Here is a 5,462-nt window from a genome sequence, read left to right as displayed (position 1 = left end):
CCAGTCTGGATACTACAGCTTTAGCTGCATCTTCATACTCAGAACAGAAGTGACTTTCCTATCCTTCCTGCCTATAACCAAGAATCTGTGACCGGCGTCTTTAGGATCTAAGCAACCTTCATTTCCTGGAGTAAGCAACGAGGGGCCCTGGAAACAACTGTTTTCTCTTCTATTTCTCTCAAGCTCCCTCTTGAAGTGTGATGGGAGGGAGTAAGGCTTCCTCTATATTACTGTCTTCTAAGGCCACACACAGTGGGAAACCTGTGTGACCCAGTCAACACTAAAGATCATTTCAAGTGATCTTCCAGGGTGGAAAGCCAACTATATTATAACATCAATCTACACATTTCTGAAAAGATTTCTAAATGTGAGAAGCCTGGTTTCACAGGAGTAGGGTGTATCTCAGTGGACAGAGAAGTCCATCTCCTCCACAGAGAAAACTAACAGTCCACAAGGAAATGCAGGAGCAAGTTCTACTCTCTGGAAGGATGTGGGGCCACAGAGCAGTGCAGAGCTTTATTCCACAAGGGACTTTATTTGTTGTTTCCCTTGCCTGTTTCACATCTCCATCACTGGCTTTAAAAAGGCGTCAGCATGCCCAAATGGGTTATTTTCTGGGGTAATTGATTAGAAATTAAAAATAAAATGGAGTTTTAAACACACAAATAAACAAACCCTTTCAACGGCGTCTCATGTAGATCAGGCTAGCCTCCAACTTCCTATGTAGGTGAGGACAACCCCAAACTCTTGTCTGTATCTTTCAAGTGCTGAAGGTACAAATGTGTACTATTATTCTCAGCTTTGGAGCTAAGATTAGTATATGGCCCAACATAGTACTTGACACATAGACTCTGTTAGAGTGTTCTTCAACTCCACTCTTAAAAAAAAAAAAAAAAAAAAGATTTACTTATGTAACTACATTGTGTCTTCAGACACACCAGAAGAGGGCAACAGATCTCATTACAGATGGTTGTGAGCCACCATGAGGTTGCTGGGAATTGAACTCACAACCTCTGAAAGAGTGGTTAGTGCTCTTAACTAAGGAACTATCTCTCCAGCCCAACTCCACTCTTAATTAAAGTCAAAATAGGAGAGAATGAAAAAAGGATAAAGGAGGGTTACATGGTGGGATAGGAAGAAAGAATTAGGTAAAGAGGTGTAGAAGAAAAGACAGTGGAGGGGGCTGGAAAGATGGTTCAGCAGTTAAGAGGACTGACTGCTCTTCCAAAGGCCCTGAGTTCAATTCCCAGAAACCACATGGTGGCTCACAACCATCTGTAATGTGATCCGATGCCCTCTTCTGGTGTGTATGAAAATAGCTACAGTGTACCCATATTAATAAAATAAATAAATCTTTTTTAAAAAAAAGACAATGGAGGATAAAGACACATCTGCTTGAGAAGAGTGGTCAGAAAGCAAAGAAGTCTGTGAAAGAGATGACCTTGGAGAGGTGGGTGTCATAAGGACTCACCTGGGCGGCTACCAGGTGGTATCGGAAATGACATTGACCTGGCTGAAGTCATCGTGGTCCAGCCTTATGAACTTGACATGGCAGTGTTAAGAAGGAATCCGTACACTGGAATCTTGGAGGTGGCCACACTAGCTCAGCATCGATACTGCTGAGATTAGGAACAGTACATTCATTTTTGGTGAGAAGTGAGGTCTGCCCAGAGGGTCAGAATTGAGTCACTATGGCTCTGGTACACATCCCTACAGCAGGATTTCCTCAGGGAGCCACTCTGTGATATGAAAGCAGCTGTGTGGCAGTGAGGGAGGGTCTGGAGGATCATAGGATTTGATATTATCAGATTCTATTAGCCTCAAACTCCCAAATCCCTTGCTGGCCCCTAGTACAAAGAACAGCATGCACCAAATGTGTTTATCTAATAGACTGTTTGTTTGTTTATTCAAACTCCATTATATAGTGATCCCTTTTAACAGTGCTATATCTATCAATACAATGTAATTCCTGGATCAATGAGACGGTTTAACCAGTAAAGGCACTTGATGCTAAGCCTGATGACTTGAATTTGATTGCTGGAACTCACTGGTAGAAGGAGAGACTGAGCTGTTATTAGATGTCCTAAGACCTTCACACATAAACCATGGTATTCATAGGCTGCCACTCACACATGTATCCATCCATCATATATACATACATACATACATACATACATACATACATACAGTCTAAGTTAGGGTTTCTGGTTCTGTGAAGAGACACTATGACCACAGCAACTCTCACAAGGAAACATTTAATTGGGGCTGGCTAATAGTTCAGAGGTCTAGTTCATTATCTTCATAGTGGGAAGCATGACAGCACACAGGCAGACATGGTGCTGGAGAAGGAGCTTACAGTTCTACATTCAGATTCTCAGACAGCAGGAAGAGAGTGACACTGGGCCTGGTTTGAGTATCTGAAACCTCAAAGTCCACCCCCAGTGACACACTTCCTCTAAGGCCACACCCACTCCAACAAAGCCACACCCACTCCAACAAAGCCACACCAATTCCAGCAAGGCCACACCAATTCCAGCAAGGCCGCCTCCTCTAATGGAGCCATGTCTTATGAGCCTATGGGGACTATTTTAATTCAAATCACTACACGTGTATATTAAACGAGAATAGATTTAGGTTCTTGAATACCTCCTCTTTTGTGCTCCTGTCAATCAGAACAGTGCATTCCTTTCTAACCTAAATTATCAGAACACTCTAAATAAAGTTTCTCTGTTATGGCAAAGATAAACAAGTGAAAGAATAGATATCCCACGCCTCTCCTGTTCTGCCTCACGATGCTGACACAGCCTGGGTTTATTTGGTTATTCTTGCTCTAATCCTCACTCAGAGAAGGCGACTTCTCTACAATTCCCAAGATCAATAAGGGTTATGATTGGCTAATCGTCTCCATCCGGGCACCTGCTGAATTAAGGGTCTAAGACAATAACTTCCCATCTGCAATGAGATGCATTGTCAGGAGTGGTGGCAAACACCTGTAATTCCATCATGCTGGAGGCTGAAACGGGAGAATTATGTGTTCAAGGCCAACCTGGTACATAGTGAAACCTCTCTTCAAAACAAACAAACCCAAAGGCTGGAGAGGTGGCTCCATGGCTTAGAGCAATGGCTGCTCCTTTAAAAAAGAAAAAAAGATTTATTTATTTATTATATATGAGTACACTGTAGCTGTCTTCAGACACACCAGAAGAGGGCATCAGATCCCATTACAGATGGTTATGAGCCACCATATGGCTGCTGAGAATTGAACTCAGAACCTCTGGAAGAGCAGTCAGTGTTCTTAACCACCGAGCCATCTCCCCAGTCCTATAATGGCGGCTCTTGCAGAGGACCAGAGTTTAGTTTTTATCACCTCAGATAATGGTAACTATTTTATGCAGTTCATAATCATTTGTAACTTCTGTATCAAGAGATCTGATATAGTCTTCTGACCTCTGAGGGCACGAGGCACACATGCGTTATGCATATATACATGTAGGCAGAATGGTTATGAACATGAAATAAAAATAAATATATTTGAAGAGAGGAGGAGTGGCTTTGTGAGCTATGTCCCACATTTTTGGAATTTTTAAAAAGCTTTATCTATTGTTTGTGTGTGGGTACACTGTAGCTGTCTTCAGACACACCAGAAGAGGGCATCAGATCCCATTACAGATGGCTGGGAGCACATGTGGTTGCTGGGAATTGAACTTGGGACCTTTGTGAAGAGCAGTCAGTGCTCTGAACTGCTGAGCCATCTCTCCAGCCCTCTTTGGATGTTTTAATTAAGCTGGACTGAGCTACTGCAGCTGTCACGGTGAAGGGTGGCATCTTAACTCTATCTGTGAGCAGTTTTCAGTTGATGTAACAGGAAACCCAGCCGACACCAGCTCAGGCAGAAGAAAGATGTTAAAAGAACTGAGTACATCTATGTTGAGCAGCAAGATGCTGTACTGGGATGGTGGTCGAGTGGCAATCAGTCAACAAATCACATGCAAGAAAGCTTCCTTAGGGTCGCCCCCCCCCCAAAAAAAAGCTAGATTCTAAGGATCATGTCTGCGAGTCAGGATTCTCGATCCAGAGACAATGGCCCCTATGGGATGGAGCCGGAAGGCGTCATCTAGAGTAACTGGAATGAGATTGTGGACAGCTTCGATGACATGTATCTTTCAGAATCCCTCCTCCGTGGTATTTATGCCTATGGCTTTGAGAAGCCCTCTGCCATCCAGCAGCGAGATATTCTTCCTTGTATCAAGAGTTATGATGTGATTGCTCAAGCCCAGTCTGGGACTGGAAAAACAGCTACATTTGCCATATCAATTCTGCAGCAGATTGAATTAGATCTAAAGGCCACTCAGGCTTTGGTTCTGGCATCCACTCGGGAATTGGCTCAGCAGATACAAAAGGTGGTTATGGCATTAGGAGATTCGTGCATGCTGAGGTGCAGAAACTGCAAATGGAAGCTCCCCACATCATCGTGGGCACCCCTGGCCGGGTGTTTGATATGCTTAACTGGAGATACCTGTCCCCCAAATACATCAAGATGTTCGTACTGGATGAAGCAATTGAAATGTTAAGCCGTGGGTTCAAGGATCAGATCTACGATATATTCCAAAAGCTCAACAGTAAAACACAGGTAGTTTTGTTTTCTGCTACAATGCCTTCTGATGTCCTTGAGGTGACCAAGAAGTTCATGAGAGACCCAATTCGGATCCTTGTCAAGAAGGAAGAGTTGACCATGGAGGGTATCCGCCAATTCTACATCACTGTGGAACGAGAGGAGTGGAAGCCTGGCTCATTGTGTGACTTGTATGAAACTCTGACCAGCACCCAGGCAGTAATCTTTATCAATACCAGACGGAAGATGGACTGGCTCACTGAGAAGATGCATGCCCGGGGCTTCACTGTTTCCACCATGCATGGAGATATGGACCAAAAGGAACGAGATGTGATCATGAGGGAGTTCCGGTCTGGCTCTAGCAGAGTATTAATTACCACTGACCTGTTGGCCAGAGGCACTGATGTGCAGAAGTCTCCTTAGTCATTGATCAGAACCTTCCCACCAACAGGGAAACTACATCCACAGAATCAGGCGAGGTGGTCGGTTTGCCGGCAGGGTGTGGCTATTTACATGGTGACAGAGGAAAAGAGGATTCCTCGAGACATTAAGACTTTCTACAACACCTCCATTGAAGAGATGCCCCTCAACGTTGCTGACCTTATTTGAGGGGCTGTCCTGCTACCTTGCCCTAGCCCAGGGTTCAGTCCTGGGGTGGGGGCCAAGGAAGAGCTAGAGGGGGGAGGGAAGGGAGCCAAGTCTTGTTTTTGTTTCAGTGTTTTGTTTTGGTTTGGTTTCTTCTCTCTCTCTCTCTCTGTCTCTCTGTCTCTCTCTCTGTCTCTCTCTCTCTCTCTCTCTCTCTCTCTCTCTCTCTCTCTCTCTCTCTCTGAATAAATGTCACTTTTTGAGG

The 5,462-nt window shown here is 44.3% G+C and overlaps 1 pseudogene across 1 annotated transcript; it reads left to right on the top strand.

Annotated features, from left to right (window-relative positions):
* Positions 1 to 4,046: 4,046 nt before the first annotated feature.
* Positions 4,047 to 5,221, top strand: LOC308424178 (eukaryotic initiation factor 4A-I-like; annotated as a pseudogene). The gene has a single exon. The product of its transcript is annotated as a eukaryotic initiation factor 4A-I-like (transcript).
* Positions 5,222 to 5,462: the final 241 nt, after the last annotated feature.

Source organism: Micromys minutus (genome assembly GCF_963924665.1).
Source record: "Micromys minutus genome assembly, chromosome: 9".
Taxonomy (NCBI): domain Eukaryota; kingdom Metazoa; phylum Chordata; class Mammalia; order Rodentia; family Muridae; genus Micromys; species Micromys minutus.
This window is presented reverse-complemented; position numbering and strand designations above follow the sequence as displayed.